Genomic DNA, 21,561 nt, shown 5'->3' on the forward strand with positions numbered 1-21,561 from the left:
CTTAATTAAGATATATACTTCCCTGCTCCCATATCCACTCCTACATCCCAACTGTCCCATTCCCCCAAGCTCTCCCCATCCTCCCCTTCTCACTTCTCTCTCCCCATCTTCCCTTACCCCCACCCCCAAGCTCTCAATTTTTGCCTGGAATATCTTGTATACTTCCAATATCCAGGAGGACAACTACATATTTTTTTTCCTTTGGGTTCACCTTCTTAATTAGCTTCTCTAGGATCACCAACTATAGGCTCAATGTCCTTTGTTTATGGCTAGAATCCACTAATGAGTCAGTACATACCATATTCATCTTTTTGGGTCTGGGATGCCTCACTCAGGATAGTGTTTTCTGTTTCCATCCATTTGCCTGCAAAATTCACGAAGTCATTGTTTTTTACCGCTGAGTAGTACTCTAATGCGTATATATTCCACACTTTCTTTATCCATTCTTCCATTGAGGGGCATCTAGGTTGTTTCCAGGTTCTGGCTATTACAAATAATGCTGCTATGAACATAATTGAACAAATGTTTTTGTAGTATGATAGGGCATCTCTTGGGTATATTCCCAAGAGTGGTATTGCTGGATCTTGGGGTAGGTTGATCCCGAATTTCCTGAGAAATCGCCACACTGATTTCCAGAGTGATTGCACAAGTCTGCATTCCCACCAGCAAAGGATGAGTGTTCTCCTTATTCCACATCCTCTCCAGCAAAGGCTATCATTGGTGTTTTTGATTTTAGCCATTCTGACAGGTGTGAGATGGTATCTCAAAGTTGTTTTGATTTGCATTTCCCTGATTGCTAAGGAGGTTGAGCATGAACTTAAGTGTCTTTTGGCCATTTGTACTTCTTCAGTTGAGAATTCTATGTTCAGATCAATACCCCATTTTTAATTGGGTTAATTAGCATTTTAAAGTCTAGTTTCTTAAGTTCTTTATATATTTTGGAGATCAGACCTTTGCCGGTTGCAGAGCTTGTGAAGATCTTCTTCAAGTCAGTAGGTTGCCTTTTTGTCATAATGAACAGTGTCCTTTGCTTTACAGAAGTTTCTCAGTTTTAGGATGTCCCATTTATTCAATGTTGCCCTTATTGTCTGTGCTACTGGGGTTATACGTAGGAAGTGGTCTTTTGTGCCCATATGATGTAGACTATTTCCCACTTTCTCTTCTATCAGGTTCAGTGTGTTCAGATTGATATTGAGATCTTTAATCCATTTGGACTTGAGTTTCATGCATGGTGATAGATATGGATCTATTTTCATTCTTTTACAGGTTGACATCCAGTTCTGCCAACACCATTTGTTGAAAATGATTTCTTTCTTTAATTGTATACTTTTAGCTCCTTTGTCAAAAATCGGGTGTTCATAGGTTTATGGGTTAAAATCCGGGTCTTCTATTCGATTCCATTGGTCGATTTCTCTGTTTTTATGCCCGTAACAAGCTGTTTTCATTACTGTAGCTCTGTAATAGAGTTTGAAGTTAGGAATGGTAATGCCTCCAGAAGTTCCTTTATTGTATAAGATTTTTTTTTTTTGGCTATCCTGGGTTTTTTGGTTTTCCATATAAAGTTGATTATTGTTCTCTCAAGGTCTGTGAAGAATTTTGTAGGGATTTTAATGGGGATTGCGTTGAATTTATAGATTGCCTTTGGTAGAATTGCCATTTCCCAGTCACCTCACACTCTCAAATTCATAACTTCCTTTTAAAGTTATCATTTTGCATTGTAGATATGTGCATGTCTAACCTGTCAAATTCATTTAGTTTTCTTCATGTGTATATATGTTTACGAATAACCTTTTAGAGATGAATAACCTATTAGAGAGTTCATCCCTGGAGAAGACTAATTCTTGTTACAGTCATCATTAATTTCCTGTAGCTCTATGTCTAAGGGTGTCATCTCGTGAGATTTCCACCATCCATATTGAGAGGTCAATTGGTATTACCCATTATTCAGGTCCAGTTTAGTCTGCCATAAGTAAACTAAATTGTTGGGATTTCATGAGTACAGCTTCCCAGTTCTATGTAAAAAGAGATGGAATAGAGATCATGATGTGATTGTCTCTCTGTGTCTGGGTTATACCACTTAACACAGTAGTCTCTAGTTTCATTGACTTCTGTACGTTTTTCTTTTCATTTTAATAGAATCCTATTTTGTATGTGTACCACATTCTCCTCATCTATTCATGAAGTGAGGGACATTGGGGCTCTTCCCATTTTCTAACTATTGTGACTAGGACAGCCACAAACATTACTAAGAAAGTACCTATAGAATAATATGTAAGTCCCTTGGGAATATGCTAAGTAATGGCATAGCCAGGTCATATTTTAGCTTTTTATGCTTCTCCACACTGACTTCCACAGTGGCTGCACCAGTTTGCAATCTCACCACAGTACACACTTGTCAACATGTATTGTCAATTAGTTTCTTGAACTTACTCAACTTGACTAGGGTAAGGCAATATTTTAAAGTAGTTTTAATCTGAATTTCTCTAAATGCTAAATTCAATCTGCTTTTTGTTTTGTGCTATTGAAATCTTTATCCATCCCCTCATCCTTACTAATTGGGTAGCACTCCAGAAAACTCAACAATGGCTATCTATTTCATTCAAGTTTCCAGCTGTTCTTAGATGAAAACATAATTTCCAAGTCAAGTTGCCAAGTCTAAATTTTTAAGAAAGAAATGAACTATTACACGAAACACAATCTATATATTAGTGTGCATGAGAAGTTTTCTTTTTTACCATGGGTCAGATTAGGATCTTTAGTAAACTAGATAAGTGTTTGCCCATTAAGCCATATAAGCAGTCCAAAAATGGATCAGTTTAAATAGCAAATTTGCTGATAGATTCTCCCCTCATTAGATGTGACAATATGTGGTACTTTTCTTTCTGTGTGTGGCCTATTTTCCCTCACATAATTTCTTCAACACCATGCATTCTGTTAATATGATAAACTCACATTGTCTGAAATGAATAATATCCCATTATTCATCTGTTGAGGGACACTTAGACTTATTCTATATTATAGTAATGTGAAAAATACTATAGTAAGCATGGCATCTTATTTAGGGTTTCTGTTGCTGTTAAGAGACACCATGACCACAGCAACTCTTATGAAAGAAAACACGAAACTGGGGTGGCTGACATTTTCAGAGGCTTATTCCATTGTCATCATGGTGTAACATGGTTGCATACAGGCAGACAGGATGCTAGAGAAGGAGATGAGAGTCCTACGTCTTGACTTGCAGGTAATAGAAAGTGGTCTGTCTCAGTGGGAGTGGCTTGAGCATATGTGGAACTCAATGCCCATCTCTACAGTGACACACTTCCTCCATTAAGATCACACATACTCCAACAAAGCCACATCGCCTAATAGGACCACTCCCTTTGGAGGCCATTTTCTTTCAAACTACCACACATGCACATAAAAATATTTCCTTGGTATGTTGATTCTGTGATCTTCAAAAATCCTCTAGGAGTCATGTGGAAGTATTTATTAAACATACAATATCTTTTCCCATTCCAGATATACTAAATTAGAATAATAAAAAAGGCATGGGAAGTTTCCTTAAACATTTTCTCTGAAGTTTCTATTTCCTCTTGGCTGTCACATTAATTTTTAAATGCATTTAATATACATACTATTGTACCATATTGCTGTACTAATTAAGTTGCTTGTCTCTGTTTCTCTAGAGACAATAATAATGTATAGGGACCCTGACTTCATGCTTGCTGCATCTAGTGTTCAGTGGTGTCAAAGGACAGAACTTAGCTTTCTCCATGCTCTGTTTTCTAAGTGATTTTAGACCAGCTACTTCACTAACTAGAGGTACTTGATTACTCATAATATAAGGACATACACAGTCATTGGACAGGATAACAATAAAAGCAGTAAAGTCTGGTATTTCTTTTTTTTTAAGTCGGGTATTTCTTAAGGGCTTGATACTTGAGAAATACAAAAATCATCAGCACTCACCATTATACTTGTGGACAATACTCCATTTACGGTTGTTAAGTTCATTCACTCTTACTTAAAAGAGCAGTGCTTTTCATCAAATCCAAGAGGCAAATGCCAAATAACTCATATTTAATACTCAATTAATTTGGCTACTTTAAAATTATGACATGGTTAAAACATTACTGAGATAGTAATGCTTCATAATTACACAGAAAAAAATATTTTGCTTTCACTGGCATCATCTAAAGAATCCAGAGTAAATTATCTCTTAACAAATTGTGTATTTCATTGTTAAACTTTCCTTTTAAAGATATTTTATAAGTTCTTTGTGAATTTAATATATGTTTTGATCATATTCACTCATGCTCCCACAACTCCCAGACCCACTCCCTCTTCCTTATCCATCCAACATTGTGTTCTTTTCTTTCCTTTTGCAAACTCATCAAGACCAGTTTTTCTTACTCTGCATATTAACCAACTGTAGGTCTCTGTGTTAATCACCATCCACTGCAAATGGAAGTTTCCCTAATGAGAGATGCATTAATTTGTGTGTATAATGATAAGTCATTAGAAGTTGGTTCAATTACACTTCTATTTGGCAGAATAAGAATAATAGTATTAGGTACTCTGCTAGGGCTTATGACCTGTGTGGCCATAGGTTCTGGCCTCAGTAATGGCGCCAGGGAGGGGTTTCCTCTTATCGAGCAGGACTTTGATCTGAAAGTAGTTGGATACTGCCATGATGTTCATATCATTACTGTACTGGTAGACACATCCTCCAAAGCCAGTCACTTCTACAGCTTGCAGTGTTCACACTTTGGTAAGAATGATTACTTGTCTCCTCCAATGTTGTGCATAGCAACTTTTAGTACTATAGAAACTATAGTAGGGATAAAGCCTCAGGTGAATAGCAGATTGATTTCTTAGTATCTATGGCTACCAAAGTATGTGATATATTCAGAAATAGGGTCTTATTATAAACTTACTGTTGATAACCTCATAACCAAGAATATTGACAATAGCAGACAATGTTTCAATTGTAAAAGGTGTGTAATGAAGTTCACTGGCTGTGCTAGTTAGTTTTATGCCACCTTGACACAAAGTAGAGTAAGTTAGGAAAAGGGAACCTCAATTGAGAAAAATGCCTCTAGCATACTGGCCTGTGGGCAAGCCTGTGGTAGGTTTTCTTGACTAGAGATTGATGTGAAAGGACCAAGAACACTGTAGGCAGTGTTACTCCTGCGCTGTTGGTCCTGGGTGTTCTAAGACGGTAGGCTGAGCCACTGGGTAGCGGTAGTATATACCTTTATTCCCAGCACTCAGGAGGAAGAGTCATGCATATCTCTGTGAGTTTGAGGCTAACCTAGTCTACAAAGCAAGTTCCAGGACAGCCAGGAAACCCTGTCTTGAAAAAAATTAAAAATAAAAAAGAAGAAAAAAGGGAAAGTAGTCTGTGTAAGTTTTGAGAAGGAATATTTAGTATTCCTTCATTGTCTCTGCATCTGTTCCTGCTTCCAGGTTCTTTGGATTAAAGAATATAAGCTATAACATGTAACACACCAAATAAACCCTTCCCTCTTGAGCCAATTTTGGTCGTGATCTTTATCACAATAATAGTAAAGTCACCAAAACATTGGTCAACAACTCTAAAATAAGTAACCCGTTCCTGAGCTTTTAAATTGTATACCTATGGTTTCTAGTAGGATCATTGTCACCCCTTTAAAGAATAACTCCATCTTATCTGTGTGTGTGTGTGTGTGTAATTATATATAAAAGGCCCATAGCCAACATTAAAGTAAATAGAAAAATAGATAGATGTAGAACGAGTCAAGGACATCTACTCTCTCTGCTTATAATCAGTATATTGTATGAATCCTTTGTAGCTTCAACAAGGAGACAAGAGCAAGCAATGAAGGAAGTGTGAATAGAAAACATAGACGTCAAATAATCCTATTTGTACAAAATATTATACCAGAAAACTTGTAAATCTGATAAACACCTTCAGCAAAATCTTAGAATATAACTGCGATGCAAGAAGAAAAGCAACCTTCTTCTGCACCAGTGGCTGAGAAAGAAATCAGAATATCAAGTCCATGGGAATTAACTTTTTAAAAATATATTTGTTGGGAAAAGTCTGATGTGGTTCTATAATGAAAACTTTGAGAAACCAAAAATAAAAAATAAATTGAAGCTATTGTACTATGGAAATATCTACCATGCTTTAGATTGATATAATTAATACTGTATAAATGTATAAGTACCAAAAGTGAGTTACAGATTTTATGTAGTCCCCATCAAAATTACAGGAGCATTGTTAACAGAACTAGAGAAAAATCTTAATATTTATATTGTAAAACAAAAAAACCCTCAACAGAAAGAGAAATTCTACACAAAAGAAAAATACCTCATCTTAAATTGTTCTACAGAGTCACAGTAAAAAAAAAATCTCAGTAATGTTACAAAATAAAACATATACCAAATAAGACAGGTTGACCGAAGAACAGAATAGCAGACCCAGAAAAAGCACATGATTTCATTCACGTAATTGCTGGTAAATATGTCAACATATAGTAGAAAAAAAGACAACCCCTTCAATTAGTCATGTTTAGAAATATGAATATCTGCATGTAAAATAATAGTTACATAGATTGAACACTGCCTCTCAGTTAATCTCATCCAGATAAACCCTCACAAACATTGTCAGAGGCTTAAATTGGCAGTATATATTACCATCACAACGGCTATGACTTACATAACTTTGGAAACCCATCACTTGGTACAGTTAAGATGTACCACTAAACTTTTCATACTTATAAGAACCCCTATTCCCTGAGAAAGTAATAGGAGAATAGCAAGATATAGCATTACAAATTAACTGCTTACCTCTCTAGTAAACATCAGTGCAGAATATAATTATACACAGTAATACTTTATAAAAATAATCATTTGATTTATATGTTGAGTGTATAAAGACAAATCCCTCATTGGGCTAGATGGACAGTACCAAGTCACATAAAAGAAGTCCTAACTCTGATTATATAAAACTTTACCTTCAACCCTAAACTATACTATACCAAGTTGATAAAGAAAAGGCTTAGAATTTCTAAAGCCATAGTTTTCCTATTTATTATCACTAAAGTGAACACATTATTTGCGGATGACAGGTCATCTTGTAACTGGAGCTTAGACTCTGGCCTACAAAGCTGAGATGTTTTAGGAATGTGTAGTATCTTTCCAGACAAAATGATGCTCATAGCAGTTTCCTCTAAATTGTAAGCTCCTAAGGAAAAAAAGATGATTCTTTTTCCACTAGGAAACAGAGAATTCATATACAGTGCGTTCTTTAGTAGGTAGAAAGGGGAAGAGGTCAATGACTCCCCACATTTTTATGTGCTTGGGTGCTAGGATAATGTAACAGAGCTGTCGACACACAACACTGAGGGAGTAGAAAATATGTTCCTTCATTTTCAAACCTCATATTAGAAATATAAAACCACATACATTCATGAAACATCATACAGTGATTTTAAAATCTGATCACTACCTGAGAGAAAGTGAATCCATTTCTATAATCATTTATGAATACTCATCATATTTTAAAGGAAATGAACTTCACAAAAAATTAAGGAGTGCTGAATTTTAGGGCATGTAGAAATTATTGTTGAAAAGAGCGTAAATTGTGGAATCATTCCATTCTATTTCAATATTCTTCTTGTATATATTTTACATTGGTGTGTCTAAATTATATTAAATTATTCCATGAGTGCTGATTACCTATAAAAAGACTTCTTGATTAAAATTGGCCCTTCTAAGAACACTCAGGTGGGCTAAATAAGTATCAATCTGGAGTATATGTAAATATTTCATTCTAGTGTTTAGGATGACTAACTGGAAACAGTATGAACACACCCAAGGGAACTATTAAATATGTACTAATACCTTCATTGGTGGATGTTTTGGAAATTAAGAAATGGGATGCTTTGAAAAGTGCCTGTTTCTGTAGTGAGAATTCTCTTATCAGAAACAGTTTCACACCACCAACATTCAATATGATATTGTTAGAGTTCGTATATTTTCTGTATTCTTTTTTGTTGTTGATTTCAAGTTTTATCTCATTGTGATCAGATAAGACTATAGAACACTGTTTCAACTTTCCTCTACTTCTTGAGACTTACTTTGTGTCCTGATATGTGATCTACCTTAGAAAAAGTTCAATGGTTTGTTGAGAAGTGTGTGCATTCTTTGGTGTTTGAGTGAAATTTTCTGCAACTATCTGTTAACTCCATTTAATATATTGTGTAATCTTTAATTCAAGTGCTTCTTTATTCATTTTTATGCAATGTATCTCTCTAAGGGTGATAATGGGATATGGAAGCCATATAATATTACTGTTCTGGGGTTAGCTTGTGACTTTCAATCTAGTAGTTTTTGCTTTAGAAAATTGGATGCGTGTGTGTGCGTGTGTGTGTGTGTGTGTGTGTGTGTGTGTGTGTGTGTAAAAGAAAGAAAAGATAAATTTAGAGTACTAATTTCATCTGGATTGATTTTTCCTTTAACCAAAACAAAGTAATCCTACTTATCACTTCTGACACAAATTGGTTTGACACCATGCATGACCACAACAACTCTTATACAGGAATCATTAAATTGGCATACTTACAATTGTAGAGGTTTAGTTCATCATCCTCATGGCAGGAAATAGGGCATGCAGGCAGTCATGGTGCTGGAGAAGGAGTGGAGAGTGGAGAAAGAATTATATCTTGATCCTGCAGGCAACAGAAAGTGAAGTCTGAAACATTGGCATGACTAGAGGACATAAGAAACCTCAACGCCCACCTCCACAGTGACAAACTTCTTCCAACAAGCCATACCTACTGCAAAAAAAATTCATACCTCTTAATAGTGCTACTCACTAAGACTTAGGGGAGCCAAATACATTCAAACTACTGCAAGTGGTTTATGTGATCTCTTGGGAAAATGTATAAATCCTTTGTGAGTCGTTTTACCTTATTATAATCAATTTCTAATTCTGTGTCTAGAATTTTATCTGAACCATTTTGATCAGGGTTATAAGCACTAGATGGACCTTGGTGTGTGGGTCAGGTCCAAGGAGACCCACAATGGGTGAGAGACAGACATGCCATGCAGACAGAGCTTATGTGGGGAGTTATATTGGAGGAAGAAATAGGAGTGGAAGGAGGGAAGGGAGAGAGAGAAGAGAGAAATTGAACACAGAGTGGCCTTTTGGGAAGAGAGAGAGATAGAAAGGAGAGAGAGGGGGAGGTGCAGAGAGTCAGACAGAAAGAAATGCAGAGAAAGGCAGAAAGACAAAAAGAGAGAGATGGGTGAGAGGAAGAGAAAGAAGGAGGAGGAGGCAGAGTTTCACCTTTCAACAGGACTGGGTGAGACCACACAGCAGGCCAAGGTGCTACATGCCATGATCACAGGGATGACACACTCTGCTAACTCCTCAAGGAGCAGGATCAGATGTGCCTGGATGCTAACAATCGGGGAATACTATAGAATTGGTAATTTGTGGGAGAAACAATTTGTCTTGGTTTTTCATGTTACTTCTATTTTTACAATGAGAACTGCCTTTTGGGGATTAGATTTTTGATTAAGATTTTTGTTGTCATTGTTGTTTTAATTCAATGTGCTTTCTTCTCTTCTTTCAACAGACATTTCTGCAGTGTTCAGGAGAGACTGAGTAGTAGTACAGTTGTAATATTTCCATTGGCTAGACTAGGATTTCAAGCAGCGTTCTGCCTTCCAAATGTCTCCCTACCCCACACCCCACACACATGATTAGACTATAGCTACAGTCACTATCTGGTAGGTAACATCCTGTGATAATAAAGTATCAGGTGACTACAAAATAAACTCTAAGTACTGATTGGTTTTAGTGGAAGGGACCCTGGCAGTGTTGGGTGTGCTTATATCGCAATATGAGTGGAAAGAATAAAGAAAAGAAGAGATAAATAATCACAGTCAGATGCATGATAAGTATTATATTGTTAGATGAGAAGTTGGGAGGAACATAAATAAGATAGAGACTAATATGGGCAAGTGGGAAATAGGTGAATGTATGGGGTTTTGGTTAATAATAGACTAAAAGGAGGGAGTAAAAATAGTACCCAGACATGTTTAAACAATACAGCCGCTGTGCTATGGGAAATGTAATAGTAAGAGTACTGGTCATTGGGTAAATTAAGGGGAGAAAAATATGGACAATGGAAAGATAGTAAAAATATAACAGTTGAGAAGAGCGCCACTGTGTTTCAATGACCATTTTATGTAACATATAGATAAGAATATCTGCAGGGAAGAGATAAGAGCTGAATGGAAAGATAAGGTCATGAAATCCCTGATATAGGATAGCTGTAGTAGGGAAGGAAACCTGGGTGGAGATACAAGAAAATGAGATCATTGACCTGAACATTGTTTGAAACTTTGATGGACCCACTGCTTCAGCTACCTGGTACTGGTCTGGACTGTATCCCATGGTAATTTTTACCTGTTCTTCTTTTGTGGGCTTCCCTGTTCTTCTGGGCTCCAGGCTTCCCTTTCCTTTCAGATGAGTTTTCTTTCTTTTATAATCAATTAATTAGTTTATTTTACATCCTGGCTTAATTTTTCCCTCTCTCCTCTCCTCCCAGTCCTTCCCCCCACCTCACTCTGTTCCTAGACCCCAATCCACTCCTCCTTTATTTCTGTTCAGGAAAGGGTAGGTCTTCCATGGATATCAGCAAAACATGGCAGGAATCTACAGGGATGGTCCCAGACAAGATTCCTGAACTGGCTATCTCCTATGACCAAGAGAAAGTGGAGGAAGTGGGAGATGAGTTTTCTTAACTTAGTTCTGTGAGCTATTGATGGATAAAGCAAACTTTATTCAGTCACATTTGCTAAGTTCCCAAAAGGATGGGGGTGGCTCTTGTCTGTGCTGTGTCCAAAGAATATGTCAGAGCTTAGCCATAATCCTGCCATAGGTAGAGCTGATATCAATTTCCTGGTACCAACACTAGACCCAGTTTGCCTGAGCTAAGGAGACAATTGTGTTGGTTGCAGTTGCAGCACCAGACCCAGTTCAACAACAGAAAGAGTCTGTGGGCCCAACAGTAGAAGAGGTTTGTTCAGGGCATTTTCAAGTCTATTTAGAGACTGGAGGAATAGATAACAGAGAGTACTTCATAAACTGTAATCAGTATATCATTCCAACATGTCGCATAGCACATCATTTTACCTGTAAGTCATGAAAAGATATCTTTTATGAGTTTTAAATGTAGGTACTTATACCTCTAAACTTAACTCTTAGGATCAATTTGTATCATATGTTTTATTTTTGTCTTAATTTGATTCTAAGAATTGGTTGAAATATACTTTAGGCTAGAAAAGCCATTAAATGGTGGAAACAGAGCTTAAGAGATCCTTCTAGTGAGAAGTTGAAAGATGGAGGAAATAGTAGTCTGTGGAGGGCCTGGCTGTTGAGATAAGAGAGAGAGCAAGGCCTCTGTTGCGCCTCGAATGCTAAGGGAGACATGTGACATCTCGACTAAGTATCTGGCTCCAACATGCCCATGTCCTGAGCTTCTGACCGCAGTTGGAATATAAAGAAAATGAGCTGATATTGTTGCAGAAGTTAATTTCAAGCTAGGAGAGCATTCCCGCTGCGTTTGAAAAAGCAGTTCTAATTGGGAAAGAAATCATCTCTATGGTAGAAAAGCCCCCTGTGGTGCACTGAGACAATAGCAAAGGCATCCTGGGGCAAAACTTCCTCCTTTACAGGTTCTACTTTGTGGTCATCAATTTTATATAAAGGAAGAAAGGCTAAACTGATGGGGTTCCCTGCTTCAAAAGCAACTACCTAGAAAAATGTTTCCCCGGTGTCAGCACACAGGAGCTGATACACATATGTAACTAAAGGCCCCCCTATAGACTATATCTCAGACTATATCTCAAGATGCCAAGAGAACTTTACAGTGACATAGGGACCAGCATGATACTGTTTCTTGAAGACATGACTAACGCAATATTGGGAGGTGCGGTGGTCATAGAGAGCATCTGAGGCCAGATACTGTAGAGCAGGACTGAAGTCTCTAGGCAGAGGCTCTTAAAGGCCATCATGTGACGCTATAAAAGTAATGCTTCAGTTGCACTGAATAATACCCCAAGACACATGAACTGTCAGTACCACAGGAGACTGAGGAGAGCTGCAAGTGTGGACTGAGACCAGGCTCCACCTAAGAGAGAAGCTGTGTGTGCAGCAGGTGGCAGGACTAGAGTAGAGGAACTACTTTTAGAACCCAGAATAGTTTCAAGCCCTCGGTGCCCAACATGGTCCTACATAATTTCATACTTGCCATGAATTTGGTCTGATTTGCTTGTTGCTTGTTAAGTACATCATATGTTGGAAGTATAACTTGCTTATTTTGTAGATGCTCATAGCTAAGAGACAAGGGCTTTTAAAGTGCTGGAAATTTTAAAAACTGAAGTGATTTGAAGTTGGAAAAATTTATAATATGAGATAATCATGACACTTTTTAGTGACAAGGAGCAGGTGTTGGCTAAACGTGATGTGTTTGTGCGTCAAGTTTTTAAGGTGGTAGAGGTGTGGTGATTATTTTAATAGTCTATTGATGCATTCTAGAATCACCTGAGAAAGAGAATCCCAATGAGGCTTTCTCTGGATTGGGTTGGCACGCAGGCATGTCTATAGTTGGAATCTTGATTCCATTATTTGATGAGGGAGGCCTGAACACTGTGGGCGGGAGCATTCCCTAGGCAGGGAAACCTGAACTGTACGAGAGTAGACAAAGTGATCTGAGGGCAGTCCTACCTGTATTTATTCATTTCTCTCCCCTTCTCAGCTGCCGATGCACTGTGACAGGCTGGCCTCCTGCCCCTGCCACCATGCTTTATCCTCCACGGCGGTGGGTATTCCCTTTGCAACTGTAAGCTCAGATAAACTCTTTCTCTCTTTAGTAACTTTTGGGTGGTGTGTTTTTATCATAGCAACAGAAAAGTAACTAAGACAAGGGTCTCCCCCCCACACACCCGGGGCAGTGCATAGCTTACATTAGTCTAAACTGTTATGCCTTATGAGGAGACTTTCTCCAGATGTTTCTACTGACCTCAACCAAAGCCACATGCCTCAAACAAAGGATTATTTCCTAGCTGCTCCTGTTTGCTCCCCAGCAAGAAGTCATCTGTCATACTAGTTAGTATTTTGCTATGATCTGTTTTAGGAATGAATTCTATTGTTTATTATCCTCTTTCCTTTCACTAAGTTGCACCAATCAGGATATTCATCCACTGTCTATGTCGTTTAGTCTTCTTTTTGGTTTTTCCCTTTTTAGACATTTAATCATATTATCTTTGAAATGAGATATATTTTAATTAGGTGGCCAAAACCAAAATTATTTAAATTAAGACCATTTAATCTTATCCATAATATTTTTTATTATTTTAATTCATGTTATAGTAGTATTTGTTTTTTACAGGACAGTAATAAGGTAGGATACATAAACGCTCCAGAATTATTAGTACATTTATTTTAACCAATCAATGGGTCCCGTTACTCAGAAGAAATCCAAATATTTCTTAATCAGTCCTATTTATTCCATGGCAAAGAATTAAATTTCTAGGCTATATAGACTTTGAGAACATCCAGATCAATAGATCTAGATTTGTAACACTCATCCTGAAGTTAGCAGGAAAAAAATGTCCTGAACACTTATATATTATCTCTTACTATACTATCTAGCCACTTCAAAAATTTTATTGCTTAAATTGACCCAAATACATAGAAAACATGAGCCTTATATTAGGCAAAGGGTATATAGTGAAAATTAAAGAACCCTGTTTGAAATCAGGCAGATAAAGATTTCAATTCCTACCTTCTTCATTCATGTAATTACAGTAAATAATCTAAATAATAATTTAGAAAACCTTTGCTATTGCTCTTTCAAAAGTTAAAGAGATAGTTCCTCATGCACTGTTGCCTTTTATCTCATAAGCATTTCTAAAATTATGCTCAAGTCGCTTACTCTTGCTTTCAGTTTGGGAAATATTATCTCTATACTCACTGGTTTGTAGACACCTTTAACCACCAATATGTTGGAATGCAGCACACACGCGCGCGCACACACACACACACACATATATATATATATTTCAAGTATTAAAAACTAACTTTAATTTAAAACATCACATCATTGTTGCTTATTTCAGTGATCTAAGTATCCATGAGTATTATTGTGATGTTGCTAAACATGGAATTGAAAAAAATATTAAGCCAATCAGCCCTGCAGAGCCTATAAAGTAGAGTCTGGATGCTACTGACAACACAGGATATCTACTTCCTGCTTCACTTCAGTTTAGTCTTATGAGCTGTGGCTATTGAAAAACTTTGGCAGCCTCTCGACACTTGATGGTGACATTTCCACTGCTCAAATTTTCCAGAATAAAAAACAGAAAACAATAAAAATGATCATGAGAAATATTACATTTTTACTTTATGTTATATTGAGTATAAGGTAAATGTCACTCTATCAGAATTGTTTCCATCAATTACAAGTTACAAATGTCATCTCAGTGTCTTACTTTAAAGAGATCAAATTAATTGATCATAGCTCAATACAATGATTCATGATATTATTTTAGGAAACTAGAAAATAAAACTGACAGAGCTTAACAAAATATCGAGTATACAGGAAGCAATCAAGAAGGGATTTTAATGATTACAATTACCTTCTCTAACGTTTCCAATTCAAAACTGCCCCAATATAAAATAAACAACCGGAACATAGGACTAGAAAAACTTCCATGCTCATGGTCATATGACTTGGCTTTGTGCTGTGAGAGAGCCCAACACTTTGTAAAAAATGGTAATCAAAGTGCCTATTTCTCCCTAAGTCTGTCTCCTGGTGCAATAAGTCAGGATCTGAGAGTACTAAAAAATAGGAAACGGCAAGTGTTGAACTATAGATGCTAATTTGTGAGAATCAAAAGATGTGTCTTTCAAGTATATGCCTTTAGTTCCCACCCTTACAGGGAGAGGGGGTGGGATGGAGTATACACCCAAGCATAAACTGAAAAGCCCAATCAACTAGCTCATCAATGTTTAACGGGGTTTGAACAAGGGAGCAAAGATCACATGACAGCTAGCATTGCTTTCTGATCTGCACCCCACAATATTTCACTGCATCTCACTGCCCCTACCCCCAGTGTTTCCTTTATTTAATCATACAGATGCAAAAATTGTTAAAGTAAAATGACCCCCATTATGTCTTCTAGACATACCTCTTTTGAGAACTGGTATTAGGAGTTTAATCCACATACTAGATATTTGTCTCCAAAGATATAGCATCTATTATGACACTACTGTGTGCCTAGAAGGCTGAACTCAGTCAGCACCAGTGTAGTCCTTGTCCTCTTGTTTTCTATTTGGATTTCAAAAGGAAAAGATAAAGAACAATTTGGAAAGCAAGAAGAAAAATAAACTAGGTCTTTGGCTTTCTCCCTAATACGCCATGGCTTGGCAATGGGTTTATTTAAAAAGCTCCAGTTCCTGTCCAGAAGTTTCTTCTTTTGCTGCATTCATTAATACACGGCATGTTGTTGGCATGGCAATAGACACGCAGATCAGCTGAACAGAATAGAGATCCCACAAATAAAATAACACGTCTCCAGCCAAATATATGTGTGTATAATGTATGTATATATATATATATATATATATATATTACTCAAAAACACTGGAGAAAGGATCACCTGTTGAGCAAACTGCAATGAGAAAACTGGATGCCCAAATGTACAACATTGAAACTTGATTCTCATTTCTCCATCTGGAAAAAAAAAATGAACTCAAAATGAATGAAAGACATTAATGTAAAACCTAAAACTGTGAAATTAGTATTGAAAAGCAGGATGGAAGCTAAAATAATTCTATAGGAATTGACTTAGGGATAGGACTGCAGAATCACAAGAAATAAAAATAAAAATTGACTAATTGGATTACATATGTGTGTGTATATGTATCCTGTATATTACGTGAGAAAATCAACAGGATTAAGAGACATCCTACAGAATGAACAAAACTGTCTGCCAAGGGTTGCTCTGACAGAGGATTAACACTCAAAATATATAAATTATTCATAAAATCCTAACAAAAGAACAAGAAAACGGTGAGAAAATGATCTGAATAGATATACCTTGATTGCAAACAGCTAATAAATATATGAAGAAAGATCAATAACATTTGTCCAGAGAAAAGGCAAAAAGACATATGAGAGTCCCTCTCATCCCGTTTGAATATTACCACATATACATATTAACAGATGTTGGCAAGGATGTGACAACAAAAAATGTCACTTAAACACTTTGGAAATATCACTCAGTATACTCAGTATCAAGAACACTGTGAACTTCTAATATTTAAGTCTTGTACATTTGGTCTTAATTTGAAGCACTTAATTTTATTTTTTTCTCCTTTATCATAATCTCCAGTCCAACTATGTATCCCCAATCTATCCCATCAAGAATCATAAATTATAATGGTTGTGTTTAACTGGAACAAAATTAAATATTGCATACATCTGGAAATATTTATCTTATTTTATTCATGTTGAGGGAAAACATAATTTTTCTTTGCAATTAAAAAAACCACAAAACTTGTCTTTCAAAGAAATACTTGGACATCTGCACAGGATAGGATTGGCATAATGTAGATGCTGTCTTGATAGAGACTTGGAGATAAAAAATGAATAACAAATAAAAAAGTAAAAGTAACACATTTGTCCAGAGTGTGAGAAACGTTTTCACACTATGGAGCCTTCAAGCTTGTGTGACTGTCAAAATCATTTCTGCCAATCCCTCCTTTATTGACAGAGAAATAAAATGGAGATACAAGCAATTTCCTCTGAGACAACCCACAAGCTGACATAGCTAACAACAAGAGGAGCTAGGAAATGGGGAAATGCTGTGGTACTGCATACCCTTTTAATACTATTACAAGGTACCACAGCAGCACACTAAAGCACGAGTAACATTTCTCTTCTAAGACCATTTGTTCCAGGAGCCTTGAAGGAAACGATGCCTGGTACTGGGGAATTTTATCAGTCTTTGGCAATATAAAAGCACAAAGGTTTTAAAAAATGGTTATTCTTCAACAATATATATAGTCCTAAAATTGTGTAAAAAATCAAATAGTTGTTTATCTTGGGGGGGGGGAGGAACTCAAACTTAATTCTTGATCAACTCATTGTCCAGTGCCAAATGATCAGTCCTGAAAACATACTCAGAGGTTAAATTTAGTAATATATATGTATATGCAAATATGTGTGTGCAATAACAAAAAGAACAGAGGCCATGAATTTGAATGAGAACAGAGAGGAGGATAGATAGATAGATAGATAGATAGATAGATAGATAGATAGATAGATAGATGAGAGAGAGAGAAAGAGAAAGAGAGAGAGAGAGAGAGAGAGAGAGAGAGAGAGAGAGAATATACATACTCCCGTATAGGAGTATATGGGATGATTGTGTGGGCAGGTTTAGAGGGAGGAAAGGGAAGAGAGAAACATTGCAATTATATTACAATCTAAAAAATAAAAAACAAATACAAAAAGTGTATCATGATGAAATTTTATGCAACTGTGAAAAGATGTTTCAAAGAAACTGATTTTGTGAATATTTACAGAAAACAAAGCTACCACCAAAACCCAGGGGTGGCACAGCCCACAGTAAGCTAGGTCTCTTCCATCAATTAGCAATCATGAAAATTTCCTCACAGATATGCAAATCTGTTGGAGGCAATTCCTCAAGTCAGGCTAATTCTTCTCTACTATGTCAAGTTGGCAATCAAAATTTATTATGATATCACTTTAATCTGGCTAACACATGACCCTCAGTCAGCTGCATAAAACTTTGGAGCTGGGGCTTCAATTTCAGTTGTTCAACAGCAATGTAGTGTTGTGGGATGTTTGTACACTGTGTGAAGGTGTGTTTCTGTGGATGGTGTAATAAAAAGCTGAACAGTCAATAGCTAATCAGGAGATACAGGTGTGACTTATGGATAGAGAGAGCAAGTAGGAAGAGGTAATTGAGGCACAAAGGGTACACCAATGAGACACAGAAGGAGTCAGACATACAGAATGAGAGAAAGGTAAAAATCCATGATTTAAATGTAAATTAATTAAATACAAGTTAATTTAAATTATAAGAACTAGTTAGTAACAAGCCCAAACTATAGGCTGACCTTTCATAATTAATAAGAAGTCTCTGTGTCATTGTTTTGGAGCTGGGTGGGAGGATAGAGGAAGACTCATTACAGTGTGGTTTGTGTTATCCATTAATTAAATGTCTTAAAGACAGCTTTGGAGGCACCTAGCTGTATCAGTGTCACTATAGGGAAAGAAAGATTAGTAAGTCCCCTTAAATTAACTTGACAAAGTGCAAGGACAAAGTTGAATTCTCTACTTCTCTCCCTGAGCTTTCTGTATGCCTCTTATTTGTGGTCTCTGGCTAGCCTTTAGTTTGATTGAACTGGGTATCTAATCTCCCTGTTTCCTGTGCATTGTCCGTGTGTTTGTGTGTGTGCCCCCAACAAAGGGGTTTCTACACTCTGTATTTATTGAACAGCACAGAAATCATCATATAGGGAAAGAATTGGGGATACTTTTTTTAAAACAGGGTTTGGTAAATTAATTAATTCAGGTTACCCCAATGGACCAAAGCAAAGCAGGACTGCAAACTCTGTTATCAAGCAGTATCTAAATGTTATTTCCAACATTTATGTGAATATTTGTTATATAAGGTCACCTTTGACCTGTTTTACTGTTTTCAACAATTGAGTACCATCACAAACATACATGTACATACACATTGCTCTCTGAGTCATGAGTATAGAAGAGCACATAACTCAAGATTAAAGACAAATGCTGATTAGATGGAAATTCCAAAACAAGTAAAATTGCTTGTTACATTGGTGTCTTAAAGGCAGGTTAAACAGACAAGCTGAGAACACAAGTTATCAGGCAATGTCTGTCTTAAGTGATCTCAAAATTTACTATTAACTCAACTTTGAGGCCCAGCAAAAGTTCCAGTCTTTCTTAGAGTAAGAGATATTTTCATAAAGTTGTATCACCACAGTTATATTTGAAAATTTTTGGCCTTTTTTTTTGTAAAATATTTACTCTCTCCGTGTGTGTAAAGTGTGTGTGTGTGTGTGTGTGTGTGTGTGTGTGTGTGTGTGTCCCAAAGCATGCATATGGAGGTCAGAAGATACCTTTCCAGGCTCTATTCTCCCCTTCAACCATCTGTGTCCCAGGGAACTGAACTCAAATTATCTAGCATGACAGCAAGCATCTAACCCTCTTAGTCATCTTGCTTAGAACTTAGTGGTCTTTTCTTTATGGTCACATCTCCTAAGAAATATAAGAAAGATGAGTTTAAACAAAATACATGTTTTAGATTTAGTAACTCATAATGGCAAAAAGGAAAGAATTGCAAGTTGCCAGTTGTAGAAGTGAAAAGGGACAGCTAATGGGAACTCCTTCTATCAAGAAGTAGAATCTGGGGCTAGAGAGATGGCTTGGCGGTTAAGAGCACTTTCTGCCCTTTCAGAGGACCTGAGTTTGATTCAGAGCACCCACATCAGGTGGCTCTAGTCTCCCATTCACCAGTTCCAAAGGATCAAATGTCCTCTTCTGTACCTCCACAATTATTACACTCCGTGCACAGACAGGAAAATAGGAACACACACACTGACATAAATACAAGTAAACTTTTAAAATTAGATATTAAGTAGAGCCTGTTTCATTCTATCTGTGGTTTGCTTTGTCCTTGAGTATGCTCAGAAATAATGCAAGAGGTTAAAGTCCAGCGTGAAGAACTATTGTATATGTTATGTTGCTGTCATTATTATTGCTGCTTTTAATGAAAATGTCTCTTCTAGGCTGTGCTACACTATACAATGATCTGCCCCTGCTCAGGCCAGGTCCAAGAAAAATGGCCTTGGTCAGGAAGCTAACCAGTCAAACCTAGAGCCACGGATCACGTGACATTCTGAGAGCGGCATGAGCAAATATGCACTCACCCCTAATAAAGGACTGAAGGTAGATGAAAGTGCAGAGGGCACCAAACTGGGTGAATCAAGTTCTGTTGAGTTATCCATACGAATATGGGTGAAGGGCCACTTACAACGGGAGCAGAGACGACTCAAAGAGAGCTGTATTGCCAATGGCCCACTCAAGCCTGGGTGGCACTTCATGAAAGCTGTAAATCTAGAGCGCACTGCACAACCTGTAGGCCGCTCAACCTTTTTGGAGAATATCCTTTCTTCATGGCCTAGCTGGTCCCAACCTCTCCTAGGAAGACTAGGCTTATCCGAGAGTCTTGAATCTCATCATCTTTAATGCTTATATATTCATGGGGAGTTAGGGGCCTAGTGACTTTATTTCATTTTAGAGACTTCCTGAAGTTATTCTTAATTGTCTACTTCCTGTCTTAATGAGCTGCTCTGCAGAATGGAGTGTTTTCCTTTCCCTTAGAACACCCTGCTGTTCCAACTCCCCGTAAACATCCTATCTTAAAATATCTTGGGGTTTCACTTCCCTTAAATTTTCCCCTCCAAAATGGAAGGTCTTAATCTCAAAGGAAACTGCTCCACAACACCGATGAGTAGGAAAACCACCATTGCTTTAAACCTTAAAGATAGGGTTATTGTTATACAATAGCTGTTTAGCACATTCCTTAAGCATTTTGGCTAGAAATCAAATTGCAGGTCTATTCCTAAACCGAGGATGAAACAGGAATGATTATGACTAAAATACACATATCAAGCCTCATTTGTTGCACGAATCATTCAGCCACCTGAATAGAAAAGAGGTTACATTTAGCAAAGAGGTGAAACTTTTGCTTCCTGCAAGTGGATAACAATGTGTTTCTGGCTGCTGTGCTCAAGCACACGAGAGGATAAACAAGAGAATAAAGCAGCAATCACAGTGTCATGAACTTAGCTTTTCAAGTCCAGAGCAGGCTCCATAGGATAATCAACTTCAACAAGTAGAATCTAAAACATATTTAATTACTGGACTCTTTCTTAGCCTGTAATGGCTTCTGCTTTGTGTTCCTTTAGACAACCACGTTTAACTTAAATTCAATTACTTTTGAGAACTGATATTAAGGCAATACCTCCATAAAGGAGTAGCAATCCTAAATCAAATGCATACACACACACACACACACACACACATACACACACACAATCAACTATCTATGTTTAACAGGGAACTGCTTGTTCGTCCCAACTGCCCAGAACCAAAATAACCAGACCAGAGTTCAGAACCCTAGTAAACACATAGAAGCTGGATGGGTGTGGTGGTCAAACTAGCTGGAATCAGAGAGTCCTGAGTTCAGCAAGAGTCCTGAACTGCAGAAGCTGCTTACGGTCAACTTTGGGCTTGTACATGCACACACACATATGTGCGAATCTGTATCTGTGCAATATATGCTCATATACATGCAAACACGCATCATATAGAAGTGTAGATTAGTGAAGGACAAATGCAATGGGTGAAGAGTGTGCCGAGTGTAAACAGCACGTGTGTT

This window comes from Microtus pennsylvanicus, chromosome 7, assembly GCF_037038515.1.
Source record: "Microtus pennsylvanicus isolate mMicPen1 chromosome 7, mMicPen1.hap1, whole genome shotgun sequence".
In the NCBI taxonomy this organism is placed as follows: Eukaryota; Metazoa; Chordata; class Mammalia; order Rodentia; family Cricetidae; genus Microtus; species Microtus pennsylvanicus.